This window comes from Clinocottus analis, unplaced genomic scaffold, assembly GCF_023055335.1.
Source record: "Clinocottus analis isolate CAN_PGR_092001 unplaced genomic scaffold, fCliAna1.0.p SCAF_1, whole genome shotgun sequence".
Taxonomy (NCBI): domain Eukaryota; kingdom Metazoa; phylum Chordata; class Actinopteri; order Perciformes; family Cottidae; genus Clinocottus; species Clinocottus analis.
The window spans coordinates 13,778,817-13,796,700 of record NW_027175820.1 but is presented as its reverse complement, the minus strand read 5'-3'; the positions used below and the strand labels follow the sequence as shown (position 1 = coordinate 13,796,700).

The following is a 17,884-nucleotide window of genomic DNA, read 5'->3' as shown; positions in this document are numbered from 1 at the left end:
CACTGAGAATGTTAGTGTTCAGCTCATTGCTCGTTGCAACATTGCTGTGGCTATGCTCATCTGTTTGAAACTTCTAGTCTTATTGAGCTCATAACTATCTGATGGTTGTGTCCACAGTAGTATGTAGCAATCCATACTTTAGGTAATCATCTGCCGCCCTAATTATATGGGTATCGATGAGTTATTTGGGAGCAATAATGGCAACAGCTATATGCATACCATCAAGGGTTGGTGTCCCGTCTTGTTCTTTAAGGTCAGTGTGTTGAGTCTTACTTTACATCATCTGTTTTGATGAGAGGAGCATCAATATCTCAGTTATGAGGTTAGAAAGGCTCATTGCTCTGACCTAAAAGAGCAGCTCAGACACTTTACTCTCTTTATCCTTCCTTTCACAGTGTAATGTTTCGTGTGGGGAATACATAAACAAGCCCCTCGTGTGTGCACTTTAACTCAAACAAAGAGAGAAAGAGTTTGAAAAGAGACAGCTCACAGTCTGAAACCGACGAGAGCAGAAAAGGTTAGGAAACCTGTAGGCATGTTTGTTGTGTTTGTTTTCCGGAGTAGAGGTAATTCCCAGGCTCAGACATAACTATTTACCTCCAAGTTTGTTTGTTTTTTGCTTACACCAGGGGGGTTCGGTATACAGACTGGGGAGGCACACCCAACAGGTCTAATGAGAAGGTTAAGCTAAGTACAAAAACTCGACAAAGCAAAGAATTGAATATCTTTAGTCTCTGGTAACATTTACACAAATACACTGAAATGAGAATCCCAATACTTCAGTGGCATAACCATTAACAAGAGTGCGTGGGAGAGATGGATTGTTAGCTTGAACAAAGGGTGAGTATATTGTTAAGTGAGGTGTGTTTAAATGTGTTTTAACTGTGGCTCTCTAGACTTGAAGAGAGTGCAGGTGGGCAGGTCGGACAGAGGCAGTTGATACAAACGTCAAAGGAAAAAAAAACACTGACCAGCAGGTGGATTATCGGCCAACAGCCAAAACACGTTTTTGTGTAATAGCTTATATTGTTTGCCCTCTGGAGGAAGCACCGGTACACCTTGATGCTCACACCTGTGTGAGTGTACACACACACACACACACACACACATACACACAAAGGCACAAACAAGCACACTCAAAAAGAAAAGAAAAAAGCACTAACTACTTCCCTGTGGCGCCTCATGAGAAGTCATTAGGAATGTGTCTGTGTGTTTTTATTTTTAGCAGTGTGTGTTTAGGAGGAGTCTCGTCAGTCTTCAGGGCCCTCCTCTGCTCTGTCGCTCTGTGTCTCTGTCTCCAGCTGAGAGCTATGTATATTTCATCAGCCCAGGGTGCCTTTTTGTCTTAAGATGCGCCGCACCTCCCCTGCCTGTCTCCCTGCTGCTCTTCAATGGAGGGAGCCATCACTGCCTCTTTTAAACTCTCGCGCAGTGCTCTCTCTCTCACTGACAGGCACCCTCTGCTTCTCCCTCTGCTTTTCATGGTCAGCTTGTTTCTTTCCTGAAGGTTCATCCCTCTTTCCTCTTTCAGCTGTGGAGAGTAGAGCACATCCAAACAGACTTGGGCTGTCAGGAAAACGCTTTCTCTCTCTCTGTCTCTCTCTGTCTTTGATTCTGTCCCTTCCGTCTGTCTGTTGTATGGCTCTGTCACTTCAGGGAAGGGACACTTCTTCACCCAGCGCTGCATCCCCTTTAGTTGTTGTCTTTTTATAGCAGAAATCTGAGTGCTGTGACAGCAGCTAAAAATGGGCACGCCGATGACGTACTATATCAGCAGTTAATTGCTATATTTGCACCATTAGTGTTTTTTTATGTGTATATTTTAATATGATCTCAGTATGTCTGTTGTACATTAACATTGGTGAGATATTTACTGTTCTATACAATGGTCATGGCATCCCTTACTATATGTGTGGAGCAGAATCAGAATCTGTAACTAGTCTAGTGGACTTATATTGAAGTCACTCATTGATTAAATTTAAAATCAAAAAGCTTGAACTCTCTTCTCTCTCTCTCTCTCTCTCTCTCTCTCTCTCTCTCTCTCTCTCTCTCTCTCTCTCTCTCTCTCTCTCTCTCTCTCTCTCTTCCTCTGTTGCTTGTATGTTCATTATGTCTTTATATCTTTCAGGCGTGTACTGTGATTGAGAGTGCGGCTGGAGCCAGTAAAGTGGTGGACTCTGGGCTTTCGCAGCCTGCAGGTGACCACACTCCTTCTCACCCGGCGACCTTGGAGCCAGAGAAAGCTAGCCGAGCTGACCGCCCACTTTCCAGTGAGTGTGTCCCTAATGCGCGATCGACAATGTTTTTATGTTTTATAAACTTTTTCTTGTATGAGCCATTTTTCACACTACTCTACACTGACTTTATCCTTCTTTTACGTCTTTCATATTGCTCTCCTCAATTCAATGCATTCTGGTTCTCTGTAAATCCTATTTATATGATGTGATTGTAGTGTCGATAGCTTTTCTAAATCTCATAATTAAGTGTGCCCACAACTGTGGGAGAGACCTTCACTCAGAAGATTCAGTAGTAAATAGGTTGGTTGAGACTTCATCATTCAACTACTAAGAGAAAGCCGTATCCTCTGAATGTAGATCTCTTCATTGAATGGGCATGTTATATCTACTTCCTTTTTCCTGCGTGAGGTGTCCTCCCTCCTGACCCTGTTGTGCGGCAACACAGGAAGCAGTGAAACCACTGGAGTGAATGAGATTGGGTCCGAAGCAGCTCTTACAATCATCGAAAAGTTTAAAAAAAAATCATTTGAGTTTCTCTGTTCAGGCTTGGGATAACATGTCTTCAAACACTTCATCCTCTTCATCCACACTCCTCCACCACCGTTATATTAGATGTACCTTCGATAGCCTGAACTGGATCAACTCTTTGTTTTCTATCTTTTGTCATTACAACAGTCAACACGCTGCTCTGTGACCAGATGGCAATATGAACGATTTCCCTGTAATTTGTTTTGCAAATGTGCAGGAGATCTGGTTCTTTCACCTCCTTTCAATGCGTTGTTTAACTGAAGCTACTTTTAATTGTCAACAAGGCAAATCCAACCAGCCCACAAAGCGCACACACAAAGGCTTTGACTACATTTGTCAATGTTTACACACAAGTAGGGCACATGCTCACACCTTTGTCTCACTCTTTTTTTCCTCCACTTTGGGAACCAAGGATCAGGATAGTGTTCGTCGAGACAGATGAATAAGCAATTTGTTTTGGATGCTGGTGAAGGACAGGATGACGGTGATTAAACGGGACTGAGAAATGCGTTAGAAGATGGCATGATAAAGCATGGGCAGACATAAAAAATAAGTGACATGCGTGTGTGTGTGTGTGTGTGTGTGTGTGTGTGTGTGTGTGTGTGTGTGTGCGTGTGTGCCCCAAGGGAGGCCATCACGACAGTGGGTTTTGGAGCTCAGTGCGTTTATGTAAAAAGTGCTGCTGTCTCCTCTTATCATTGAAGCTGGACTGCCTTTCAACTGGGTATCTATTACTATTCTTCTTCTTTTTTGTTTTTGTTTACACTTATAAATGCAGGACTTATGTAAATCATTTTCTGAACCCTCCACCCTCCGTTTTTTACTCTTATCTGCTTCTGCTCTATCTTTCTGTCTTGCTTGCCACATTTCCCCTGCTCACGCCTCTCTCTCTTTTCTCTCAGGCTATTTCTGTTCAGCCACGAGGGCCCCTCTGTCGTTTACAGAAAGGCATCTCAAGCTCTCTCTCCAACTGAACCGACACACACACATACAGGCACACCAACTCAACTACAACACTCAAAGGCACCTGGTTAAACAGTCATGACAAAACAGGGCCACCGCACACCCACTGACACACATACACGCAGAAGGCTGAACGTTCCACCCAGTGGTCCAGTGTGGGTTGAGAGCGGGTTTTCATGAGTTATTTAAGTGCCCTCCATCATGCGTGGTGCGCTGCGGCTCACACTGACATGACACGGCCCATTTCCTCCGTTCAGGCTAGAAACCTGACACAAGGCACGCTTGTGGTTTTCTCACGGAATAGATAGGTGTACAATCCATCATGATCTTAACAGTGTCAGATTTAAATCATTAAATGAGCAATACAACAAGGTGAAGCAGGGAGAGACTTGGGCTTTTTAGACAAGTGATTTTAAACAGTTCTTCTGTCCACTGCAGTCTGGGTATTAATTGTGCTTTTATGAATATTCAGTGGCTTAATGGTCACAGCTCTAACGTAAATGTTTGCTTTGACCAGTGGCATCAGGAGGAGGGAGGCAGTGGGCTTTCACTTTGCATTGTGGTGTTGAAGAATTTCTGCTAAGAATATTTCCATAAATACTGAGACAAGAGCTCCCGTTTTTCATTTCAAATGTTCAGACATGTTACGGCCTGTCAAAGCCCTGTCAGTCAGGAAACAGACTGGTGTGGGGAGGATGTGACATCTGGGCTGACCACAATGTGCTTTAGGCCTGTTGACCTGTGAACACATTTCCTGAACACTTTATATACATCAGAAGTCACTCTCAACACCAGTTATTACATCAATATTAGTATTAAAAGAAGAAGGCAAACCTCACTGTCATACTGGCTGCAAAGACATATATTATAGGGAGGGGCACACAGGACTAATGTGAAGAGTAAACTATATGGGAATGAAATATGAACCATTATGCTCATATTTGTCTGGATTGTTAAAGCAGCTATTCTTGTGTCTTATGTGAATTCAGCCTTTTTCAACATGTATTCTGTTCCTTTCTACTGCTTTATCACAGCATTCTCTACTCAATCTTGTCACAGAGCAAATGCCTTTAGAGATATGCATGCTAATGTTTGAATGTACATAATGTGTGTGTCTTAGAATTACACATGGTAATGATGTGATTGTCATGCGTTAGACTGTGAGTGTGTTTTGATTGCAACAGCGCAGCTGGACTTGGCAGACTTGGCAGTCGAGTGAGCTTGGCTGCTGGCCAGTTCAATACAATTACAATTAGCCCCTGTGGGAGCATGGAGCACGACTGAAGATGTGGTGTGGGTGCTGGTTGGTTGCACGAGGAGGGGGTGGTTCACAGTATCTGGCAACCCGCCTTTGCTTGGAAGAAGGATCAATATCTGAGCTGTTGCTTCAGCCGCTGTAGTTAACATTTCACATTAAGAGTCTTGCAAGGAGAATACAGCAGTGCAGTTCAATCCATAAAATAGCATGTTACAATAACACACACACACACACACACACACACACACACACACACACACACACACACACACGGGAAAAGCTCATTAAAGGAGGAACACTCCGTCCATGAGAGCGGGATTACAGCTGCCCATCCTTGTATCCTCTGTCCAGAGAGGAGAGCAGCAGGTGGAGGGATGAGAGTAGCCGTGCACAGAAAGAATAGAGCCGAGGGATGACAGGAGCAGTGTGCTGGGGGGTGGGTAAGGAAGGTATGGGGAGGATGGTGAGAGGAGGACAAGGACACTGAATGGAGAGATGACAGGGGATGTGTTTGGAGAGAGAGATCAGAGGGTGACAGAGGAGGCATGGAGAGGAATGCCACTGCTTGCCCCCCTCCCCCAACTCCCTCTCTTTTCTTCTTTTCTTTTGTCTCCCTCAGTAGGGATGACAGGAGGGTGGGCTAACTTCGAATGGCAATGACAAGCTTGCTACCGCTCCCATGAAGCACAGCAGATGGAAGTGTGTGTGTGTGTGTGTGTGTGTGTGTGTGTGTGTGTGTGTGTGTGTGTGTGTGTGTGTAAGTGTACGTGCGATTAAAATGCCACTGGAGACCAGGGTATACAGAGTCTCTTGGCAGCGCCACGCTTGGCAGAGCGCCACCTCACTGACCTCTTTTTCCAGCCCAGAAGAGTGGGCGTTGAGGTGTATGTGTGTGTTAAAAGTGAGGGGAGTTGGTATCAACAAACAAATATTAATTCACAGCGTTCCCATTGTCTGTTCCATTATGTCCTTCCTTCAGGGGACAAGCAGGCTGGATGGCCTGTGTGGTTGTTTGTTTATCCATCTATTTGAGTAATTCAGTAATGTAATGATCAGAGGATTTTTGAGGAACAGAGCTCTGTTCAGCAGTGTGGCGCCAGTCCTGGCGGGCATGGGGGAATTAGTCAGGAGACAGTGGGTTTGGCACCATGCCTTGGTTATTAGCCACTCACAGGGTGGGCACTGGGGTTGTGCTCCGACTCAATCACTCACTGTGTTTGCATGTGTGTGCTTAATGTGTTTGTTTCTGTGCGTGTGTGTTTGTGCGTGTCTACCATTTGAGTCAGGATTCTCCTCTGGTCACACTGACCTTATTGTGCAATCACTTCTGGCTGATTTGTACCCCTTCCAACACATTCCTTTCTCCGAAAAAGGCTGAGAAACAGGCCGTTAACCCCCTCTCCCCTCGGCCTCTCTCCTACTCTCTCTCTCGTCCTAACTCCGGATGGGTTTGATTTAGTGAGTGTGGTTTTCCATCTAGAGTCTAGGAGCCAGAGAGAGTAGACTTAGGGAGAGACCTATAGATTCACAGCCAGCGGAGCACGTCATTACTTGGCCATAGCTCATCAGCAGATACATCAGCAGGCTGGAGGGCTAATAGATGCGAGCTGTCGCCGTTCAGGAAGTAATAAACCTCTCTTCATTTCATCCGTTTAATTAATTTCTTGTCGCAAGTTGTATGAATTGCACTAAATGATGACAGCAAAGAGCAACTGAGAGTGTGTTATGTGACTCAAGGCTGAATATTTACTGGTATTATACAGTACATATAATACAACTCAACGTTGTGTGACTTTAACCAAATAATTCCTCCTTGGGGTTTGTCAGAAGTTTTCTTCAGGCCTTGGTGAGGCAGGCCCCCTGGTGTGAGGTTAATGCCCAGTGAAGAGCAGTGAGGTCAGGTTACAGACATGTTTAAGCAGTAGCCCTGAAAAAATGGCCACTTAGCGAAAGACCTACAGACTGACCTTTGACCTCACAGAGGAAACAGGTGTTCACGCAGGATTAAGCCTGACTGCCTGCACCCTCACAGCTGTTTGTATCTGTCTTTAGTTTACAGCAAACAATGCAACAACCACAAACCACAGCCTCGACTACATAGGGAGCCGATCCATATTTCGGTTATATATTCCTAATTAAAACAAGGTTTTATCAGTACCATCAGCTTAACAGATGAGTGTGAATATTTGAAATACTCCTTTCCTTTTGTTTCACTTTGTGCTCGTGTTGTGTTTGTTGTCTTCTCCTTCCTCATTTCTTAATGTTTCATCATATCGTCTTTCAATCTGCAAACCTATGACTACAATTATCCCCTTTTCCCACCCAGTCTCCCTGTCCCCTCCACCCTCTCTCCCTCTTTTTCTTGTCTGCTCCTCCACCCTCTCAAACTACCCTCCACTGTCAGGCGACTTGGCTTAGGCTAAGTGCTTTTTGCTGTCTCTGCAGGTGGGACTGTAATAAAGCTTGTCAGTGAAAGGCATGGGTCGCACTGTCACATACTCTTTGCATCCCCTCGGTTAACTCCCTCCACTCTCCCCCTCAACCCCCCCCCCCCCCCCACTACAGCCCCCCCCCCCATCCCTCTCTCCCCATCGCTCTCCTCCAAGATCCTCTGCTTTTATTTTTCCTCTCTCATTTGTCTGCCTTTTCTTCCCCATTTCGTCTCGCTCTCACCCAAAACTGTGCTCTTTGACTTGTCTCTCATCGTTCTCTCTCTCTATCCGGTTTCCTTGCCAACGGCACTTTTAGGAACATGATGATGAAGAGCAGCAACAGGAGACACCCAACCACACACACATGAACACAGGCACAGACACACACACAATCTATGTAAATGACTCCAGGTGAGGTTGTATTGTTTGGCCAGCTGCTCCTGCTAACCAGCCTCTCCTGTTCCACCAGTAGGCTGCATGGAAATCAGCTTCCTCTACACAAAACAGTTCTCTGCTCCTCCTTGTCTTTTGTGTGTGTTCACAATGTATGTGCGTCTGTGTTTGTGTAGATGTTTGTGCTTGTCACTGCATGTAAAACTCAAAGGGCAAATCTAAATGCTGGAGTGTGTACAGTATTTGCAATCATGTTTTTCAGACTCATTTTAACCCATTTCTTATTCCTGGCTGTGTGTGTGTGTGTGTGTGTGTGTGTGTGTGTGTGTGTGTGTGTGTGTGTGTGTGTGTGCATGCACACTTTCACAGCTTCTAATTGATTTAGCTTATACACAGTATCTTACTGTTCTTGCCACAGGATGGCAATACTGAGCCCCGTTAAAGGAATCCTTCTTTACCTCCTTCAAGCCACTGTTCATTCACACACTCACACCAACGCACACATTCATACACACACGTTCACACACATTCACAGACATACACACACAGCCCTCTTTAGTTTGAGTTAGCCCAGGCTTGTATAAGGTGCAGTGAATAATTTAGTCCTGGCCGTGTTAATAGCTGTCAGCGAACATGGCCTTTCTCCTCTGCTTTTGGACCATTTCTAGTTCATTCTGTTTCACTCTCACTCTTTCCGTTTTCGTTTTTTTGGTATTCTCGTGGTAAAGTAGACGTAACTTTTTTTCTAATCCTGATTCTATTACAAAATTATTAAGGAAAACTGAACATGTGTCTTAACATGTGTTTTAATGGATTTCAGAAACAGAAAAGGTTGTGTTGCCAAGTACGATACACATACAATGAATTTGTCTTAATGATTGGTGCGTGATAATACACATAATAGAGACAACATTTAAAAAAAGAAAATCTGAACATATACATCTAAATGTATCTTTACCAACATTTTCTGTTGGTTTAACGTCTTTGAAAATGTAAAAAACATTGAGAAATTAAGCCTGCAGGAGCTGAAGATTGCACAAGGCTTTAGAGCCTTGTTGCGCATCGCCACACCGAATTACGGTCACCTTTTTTCTTATTGACATTTTTTTCAAGCAACTTGATGCAAATATTACAGGTTGCAGTCATGTATTTTGACTTGTCCTGTCCAATAGCCCTTTTCTAAGCTACTTTGTTACTACTATTGTAAAACAATTTCTAATAAACTGACAGAAGTATGTCTTAAAATAGCTTCACCAACCATCATCGAAAGCAAAAAAAAAATTACAAATATTTTTATTTTGCAAGATCTGCCAAGGGCAAAAGATAATGTATTTTGTTTGGGAAGATTCAGGAAATGTTAATTACAGTTTTCGATTGCTAAACGACAGTGGGCACAACTGGAGTCACATGTGCAAAACTCTAACTACAGTCTGCACTACCAACAGTCACCTGAGCTAAACAGTTCACATCACCTGCAAAACTCATTCTAAGCAACACAACTCTTAACACATGGCTCAAAACACGTTCAGTGTAGCCAAACACTATGCAAAACCCTCACTGAGATAACACACACTATCACTCAGAACACACTGAGAGTAAAAACACTAGCATCAAACACCAATACAGAAAATACAAACTTTTCATCTTTACAGTTTGAACAATTTCAGTGACTTCATACAAAGTAATATTTTTTGCAGACTGGGTTGCACCCTCAACCCTGTATCTCTCAATGAGAAACCATGGTTCACGGCATGGTCTACAAGTGTAGCCCTTATTTCATCCGAAATACTGTAACAGCTCTTTGTCTTCCACGTATCCGCCCTCTCCCTGCCACCCATCTCCCTCCACAAACCCGTCTTCCTTGTTCCATTTCCAAAATGAGTCTTTCTGAGTGCTACCTATATATACACTGTTATATATATATATATATATATATATATATATATATATATATATATGTGTGTGTGTGTGTGTGTGTGTGTGTGTGTGTGTGTGTGTGTGTTCACTACTAACAAGTCTAAAACAAGACACCTGCTTAGCCTTCCAGCTGAAATTGCAATCAGCAGTGTTTGAAAGGCACGAGGCTGAAATCTATTCCGTTTTGAATGTGTGGTTCACAGTTTTGACAGCAGTGTGTTAGCATTTGAACAAAGTGCTGTAAATCCACAGTGCTGTGCAGGTTGTGGTTAAAGTCATGGGATAAGTGTGTAAAGTTTTGAAAACTGTGTTCAAGCAATGAAAAACAAACTAGAGTTTGGTCCCCATGAACTGCTGCTGCGCAGACTATAGTTAGAGTTTTGCACATGTGACTCCAGTTGTGCCCACTGTCGTTTAGCAAACGAAAAAAATCGGTAACGCTTAAGTTACTTGTTTTTTTATATTGTCTTTAATAATATTAATTAATTTTCAATGATAAACATATTGACAGGTAATTAATTCCAAGCTCTGAGCACTGTTAACTGCATATTCTGTGACATTTTTTTAATCTTTTTTGCTGATCACCTCATCTTCTCATTCTCCATCCTTCCATCCTCTACATTCTCTACATCAACTGTTGAGTATGTGCGTGTGTGTGTGTGTGTGTGTGTGTGTGTGTGTGTGTGTGTGCGCGTGCGTGCATGCGTATGTGTGTGTCTGTCTAGGCCCAGTCAAGCACCATTAATGTTACGATTGCCCCACCCCCACTGGGCTTCAGCTCTCTGTGTGTATGACGTGGGTGAAGAATAATCTGACCCTTACACTAATGCAATCACATACACTAAACAAATTATAGCTCCCTCCCTCTCTGTCTCTCTCCCTTAACTTCTCTCGATCTCAATTCAACCATGACGATGTTACATGTGGTGTACGTGGTTTTCAGCTTGTACAGCCTATGAGTGTTTTCGTAGGCCGTGCTTCGCCCCATTTTTCTCTCTGATACGATCAGTATGACTGTGTTTGGGGCAGTTGGAGCCATGGAGCCTGGCTGGCAGGCTGCAGCAGCACTGGGGTCTGGCCAGGCTCAGGCATGCTTGGGAGGGATTGAGAGTGACGTGTCCGGGATGAGAGACCCCTATAGTTGGGACTTCCAACCAGCTTCTCTAGCTCCAGTCCGGCTGATAGAGTCCAGCTGGGTGTGGACAGGAGGTGCTCCATCTATCTCCTGGCCCTCTTGCTCCTCTCCTCTATTGAGCATCTGTCTGTCACATCAAATTGCTTACCCATCTTTTTTGTTTTTGTTCTACCTCTGCTGTTTTCACCAATTCCTATAGCTACATTTCATCCATTTGTTTCATTAATTTTCTCAGCCCCAAGCCCTCCTTTTCCTTCTCTCTCCTGCTGCTTTTTTCTTTCTCTCCACTGCATATCCCACATATACTTTTCCTCCTCCTCTGCTCTCGCTCACACTCACACAAACACATCCAGAACCCTTGAAGTGGGGTCATGATTGAGGCGTGCCGTTAATTAGCCGACAGTGGTTGTTGTAGCAAAGCGATGGTAGGGTGTAATTAATTAGGTTGCATGTGCACAGTAGGAGAAAAAGAGGGAGAGGAGAGATGGAGTGAGAGAGAAATACCGGCTATCAGTCCTCCTTTTATCCTCTGAGCTCAGATGAGTTCCCCTAATGAGAAAAAATGAGATGCTCCCAACCAGGGAAGAAAGCATTTTGTCCTTTACATGTTCTCTCAGCCTCTCCTCTGCTTGTCGTTCTGTCACTGCCTTGTTCTCTTTTCATCTGACTATCACATCCGTGCTATTGCTCATGGGGTGCCAGTGAGTAGGAGTCACCAGCCATAGATCTCCCACAGTACAATGAACACACCCTCTGGGACACGTCCAGATCTACTCACACAGTGCTGACAGCTATACCAGAGATGGCATGTCGCAGAACAGTGCTTGCAGTTCTGTGCATTTGTTGGAGTTTATGGATATTTACAGATGCCCTGTTGTATAGGCTGCTGCTCTATTGTGTAATTGTGTGTGTGCAAATACTGGTGGTTGTGTTAATGAGGAAAACAAGGGAGAAAAAAGAGAGGAAGAGAGAGAAAGATGATAGGTGGAGAGTAGGAGGGAGGTATAGAGGCGCACAAACACTCAGAGCTCCATTGATCCTCTCCTGCGTTCAACACGGACTCCTTGACCTCTTTCAGAAGCACCTCTTTGTGCACGCGTGTGTGTGTCTGTGTGTCTGTACACCTGTGTGTGTGTGTGTGTGTGTGTGTGTGTGTGTGTATATGTCAAAGGCCTAACCATGCTGCAATATATTTGTTTACAATAACCGCGGAGAACCCCTTATCAACCTGTACCCTTTAGCAGTTTCATGAATATTTACATGCATGCAGCGCCCTGCCCTCACACTCTTTTTGCATAACATTTAATTTATCTCATACCCACATGCGTGTAGTACAGCACCTCACCTCCAACATACACATTGACATACATGCACACACACACACATGATCCTCCCTTCTTAGTGTAAACTGATAGTTTAATGGCTGGCTATCCTGTCCTGTGTGACTGAAACTGTCCTGGTAGCAGGTTTATGGACAGTGTGTCAATGTCAGCGGAGACTGACAGCTATTTACAGCCCAGAGTTAAACACGTCGGACACTGGCAGTTAGCATAAATCCCCTCGTAGGATGAGCCAGTGGATAACACACATTGTCCACCACATAAATCTTCACATACACACATTCTGTATATAGCAGGTGATCATTCGGTCAACCACTCAGTCCTTTTTAACCTTCGTAATACTACAGACATACCTCACACGCAAACGTGACACACATACTGTAGATCTGTATCTTCGTTATTTATGGCTTCCTTTAACATCCAGCACTCACTTTTCCTCCCTCTCCCTGTCTCTCTCTCCCCACCTCCCCCTCTGTCTCCCGTCCCTTTCAACTATCATTTAGCTTTACGAGGTGTGCTAAAAGAAGCCTTAGGTGTGCTCCCCTCCCGCCTACCCTTTAGTTTGGAGATATTGATATCCTCCATAAGTCAGACGTGCCCCTCACAGTTACCAAGGAGAAATTGATGACATAAGGGTGTGACAGGAGGGGAATGGAGCTGGCAGGGAGTCATAGCAGTTTGCCTGTGTATTGAGTCTGTGTTTGTGAGGCCTGAAGTGTGTGCTGCATACCAACAGATCTATTAAGAGAAAGAGAGGAGTTGGTTTGGCAAAGCAGCAGGTTAAGTAAAGGAGAGGGCCGCTAATCGAGAATAAACTGAGATTGAGGGACGGAGATCTGGACAGATAGGGAGGAGGAGGAAGGCAGATTGGTTTCTTCTTTATGAGCTTTCGCTCAGTGTATGATAGTGTTCCTATAAACAAGAGGTCAGCTGAAGAGTGGCTGTTTATAAGGTCCATCTCTCAGAGTGAGCCTATCAAAAAGTCTATGAAATCCTGATCAGCCTGCTGTGGTTTGTGTGTCTTCTCTGTGTGCATTTGTGTGGTTGTGTGTTCCATCAGAACCATTAGCAACCATCTGTCTCACAATCTTAACCGAAAAAGAAAAAAAAAACTTCTCTTTGTGTTGTGTATCATGCTGGATGAGTTAGTTTCCTACGTCTATGACTGTTGTGTGCATGTCGCAGCAGAAGGTGCAGTGTGATCTGTATCCGCTGGTGAGACGAAACAACAACATGTTCTTACTATCACAGAAACACACCTGGTTGTCGTTCACCATCGACCTTATGCTTGCATCGCAACATTTTTTTGTACAAACTACATTAGCATACAGTAGGTGTAGCTACGAGAGGAGATTAGAGTAATCTCACATAAAGAGATACTAAGTCACCTTCACCATGTGGTTGGTCCAAGGTTGTGTCGTACTAACTTGCTCAGCACACAGAATTTTGTTCATCTTTAGATGTGGCTAAATGGTGTGATTAGTAAACTTGTTTACTGTGTGTTTTTTTGTATACTTGTCTGCCTGCCTGTGAGTGTGTATGTGTTTGTGCACTCCCACTGCTGTTTTTTCAATTCCATTGGGGATAAAGAAAAGGTTTGTTTGATTAATTAATTCCGTTCAACATGAATGTAAATGATCAAAGGAGTGGATTTGCATTTGTGTTTAATTATTCATGAGCTGCGATTGCTCATGAATTAGGACACCTGTGAAGGCTTTCTCCTCTCAAGCTCAGACACTTGCTCATGCACATATATGCACACACACACACACTAGCACATCCTGGGATGTGACCTGGTGTGTTTAACCAGACCCGCTCATCACCCCTATCTGTGTGCACTACTGTGCACAGGGGTGCAGGTCACTGCAGGTTCATGTTGGTATTATTAGGTTATGAAGCCGCTCTGGCTCGGGTTCAAACGCTCTGATTAGGTTACCAAGTAGTGCTAAGGCTCAGACTGTCACCCCTACTGTATGATTCATCTCTATGGAGACAAGAGAAAAGCTCTGATCTCATTACCCATAGTGCTGCCATCTCAGACTTGAGGAGAGGGCTGGCATGCATAAGGTGAGAGGAGCAAGTGAGGAAGAGGCAATGGGCGCACCCAGATGTTATAACCATAAGCATAACAGTAGAAGAGGAAGAAAAATCAAGGGAAAAAGAAGGGCATGAGCTGATGATAACAATATAGAGCGAGATAAAAGCAGGTATTATTTATCTTCTTTCTTCTTCCCCTTCCTCAACTCTCCCCTCATCATCAGCAGCATCCAACTGCTGCACAAATGGGCCCTTGTTGCCATGGATATGAGCAATGGTCCTCCCATTCTGCTCGATGGGGCTCAGTGATAAATGGCGGGATGTGGAGGAAGTTAATAATTCATCCCGGGGAGGGAGCGACCATTCTGGGGAGCGTTACCTAGCATAATGGGTTAAGTGCAACGATTGCTGCGTGCCAGGCAATAGACTCACAGGAGCTGATATATATAAAAAATGAATAAAGGCTGAGTGGAGCCTGCTGGGAAGGAATTGTCAAGGGAATGTATTGGTGTGTGAGTGTGTGAGGGACGTGGGGTTGGTGTTGTGTTTAGGGAAGAAGGCTTTGTCATGTCTAGAAGTTATAAGATTGTCAAGCAAAGAACAGTAGAGATTTAATAGTGTTTCCTCCAGGCTTTCGGTAAAGATCTCCTCCCACTCCACTTTTAAACAATAAAAAACAGCTCAATATGCTTTGGGCTTTGAAGTGTGACAGCAGCAGTGACAGATGAAGCTGCTGCACAACAGAGGTGCAGGCTTTAGCTGTGTACACTCTGCTGTCATTATCAGTGACTAATTGACACTCATGTGCACATAAAGAGAAATACATACATTCGTGTAGACCCTTTCTGTTCCTCGTTATCCAACATTAACTGTTTATTTGAATACATCCTTTGTCATTTTCCTCTGTAGAAGAGCCTCTGATACAATGTATCTTGTGTGCTTTACTGTGATTATGTGAGGGAGAGAAAGAAAGGGAGAAAGGGCACATCGGGTAGGCCCACACCACCCTGAGCATTAACACAGCACCTGCTTCACGTCTTCTTCTTAGAAATTTATGAGGCGCTACGCTCTTTGCGCCGCCTCCCTTCCCGTCCCTCCATTTTACACTTCTCTCCCCTCCCTCCCTCTTTTATCCGGGCTATCTCTCAGATCTTGCAGTTTGAGGCTGATGGTGTGTGCCTGGGTTTATGCAGGGGTCACCGTATTGTGTTAATCCAAGAGAACATATCAGATCGGCTTGATTTCATTATTGTCCTGATGTCCCATATGCAGGGCCTCAAAGCTACTTAGAATGATCCTCTCCTGGTGATGGGAGGAGAGAAGCTGTAGTTTGTTATCTGCGGTGGAGCTGGAGTTTATTGTGGTTCACACTCTGCGTTCCTGGAGTGGAATTTGAGCAAAACAAGCCTGTGTTAAAACATGGCCGAGACTTGCATCTTTTCTCTGTATCGCCTCCCACTGATTGCTTGATGGGTTTTTCAACACTCACTTCTCGTGTGAGTTGTGTAGTTTGACTCTACTCTCCTTTGGTGTGTGTGTGTGTGTGTGTGTGTGTGTGTGTGGCAGTGCATGTATTGTCGCAAGTGTGTATCCCAGTGAAAAATAGGACTTGTGGTTTCTTTTCATTTCTTCTCCATTTTGTTTTAGAGTGCCTTTGTTTTCCTGAAGCCCTTTTTCTCTACCTTCTTGTGGCTGATAAGTGATGCAGATAGCTGTGATGGATAATGTCATCTGACAAACTCTCTCTCTCACACACACACACATACACACACACACACACACACACACACACACACACAAAATCTCTTTCTCTAATTGAACTGAACTGTTATGGGTAATGTGTGTATGCAGGCGCCTGTGTATGTGTGTGCTTTATTCTCCTGAACATAGAGAGTATTTTCAGTGAGCTGCTCCGTGGATTCTCATAACAGAAGGCCCAGCAGTGACGACGGACATCTAAGGGAGAGAGGGAGGGCGATAGGGAGAGGATGGATAGGAAAAGGTAAGATAGGACGGAAAGAAAGAGACTGATTATTCTCTGCAGGTGAAATAAAATAACACCGCCTGGAGTTCAGTAATCACCATGTTCCAGTAAACATCAGAAAGAGAAGAAAGAAACATGATGAATTGTAATTTCCATGGTGTGTGTGTGTTTTTTAATAAAACTGTTGTTAGTATTTTTTATTCAGCGTCCTTCACTCAGAAATGACAGATGTATGTCACAGAGGTAGAATACATGTTGGGCTTACTCATGTCTTAATTTTTTTATGAGCTTTCATTGTCATCGCCACACAGTGGGGTTAGACAGATGTTTCAACGAGCTGTGACAGGCTCAGCCACATACCGTGCGGCACGCAAAAAGCACACACAAACACTCCTCCTAACACCCCCACACACACAGCCCAGGGTTGATGTCAGAGCCCTGCAGGTCCCTGACTTTTTTGTGGCGCCCTAACTGACAGCTTCATCAAACCCCTACCCTGTTGTACACACACACACACACACACACACACACACACACACACACACACACATACACACACACACATACACACGCACACGCACACACACACATACACATGTACAGACTTGTGGCCCCCCCAGGTTGCCTTTGTTCCCAGCATCTGTTTCCCTCGGTGATTAATTGCAATTAGCGAGAGGTTTGAAGGCCTGTGGAAGAACACAGCAAGAGGAAAAACATCAAGATTAATGAGGGGAGGCATTCTACAGAGAGACAGAGAGAGAGAGAGAGAGAGAGAGAGAGAGAGAGAGAGAGAGAGAGAGAGAGAGAGAGGACTGAGAAAGAGGAAGGGTGGAAAGACAGAGTGAGAGGAGAGGGGGATGGGAGGATAAAGGGATGACATGGTAAGGGAGAGGATGAAAGAGGAGGAAGTGGAAAAGGGAGGGATGCTTGTGTATGAGAGAGAGAGAAAGATAGAGAGGGAGAAAGAGAGGGAGAGAGAAAGAGAGGGAAAGAGAGAGAGAGGTCAAAGCTCAGGCCACAGAGCATCACCACAGGGGACTGATTAAATATGGAAATTATAATTGCTAATTGACCTTTATTAATCAGAGCAGTAGGGGGATGTATATCACTTTAGAGTGTGTGTGTATGTGTGTGTGTGTGTGTGTGTGTGTGTGTGTGTGTGTGTGTGTGTGTGTGTGTGTGTGTGTGTGTGTGTGTGTGTGTGTGAGAGAGAGAGAGAGAGAGAAAAAGAGAGAGAATGTGTGAGAGAGATTGTGTATGTATAAGTACTCTGAAGCGTGTATGTATGTCAGCATATACTTGACTTGTGTTTGTGTATGTATGGTTGTTTGATGCCCTCATGCAGCTCTCTCGTGTTTAAACACATCACAATGGGAGAAGCAGCAAGAGCAACACACACATGTGCATGCGAACGCACAATCACACGCACACAAACAAACTGGGTGGTGATGAAAGTGTGACTTTACTATGGAGAGCTAAATAGGGTCACAGTGGAACCTCACTTTTTGGGCTGCCAGATGTGCAATCATGAATGCATGCATGCCCATATGCATACAAGCAAGTCCTCTCATTTTTCTCCCTCACTCTCATTCCTCCCAATATGTTGACGTCTTCATGCTTATTATTGCACTTCAGAAAAAACCCTGACACCTAGTTTCAT

The 17,884-nt window shown here is 44.3% G+C and overlaps 1 protein-coding gene across 1 annotated transcript in view; it reads left to right on the top strand.

Moving 5' to 3' along the window:
* The window catches only part of gse1b (Gse1 coiled-coil protein b), a 154,894-nt gene that overhangs the window by 41,473 nt on the left and 95,537 nt on the right, over positions 1 to 17,884 (top strand). The window contains exon 2 of the mRNA XM_068581422.1: positions 2,129 to 2,270. The gene's annotated coding sequence lies outside the window, so the exon portion shown is untranslated. The remainder of the gene's footprint in view (positions 1 to 2,128; positions 2,271 to 17,884) is intronic.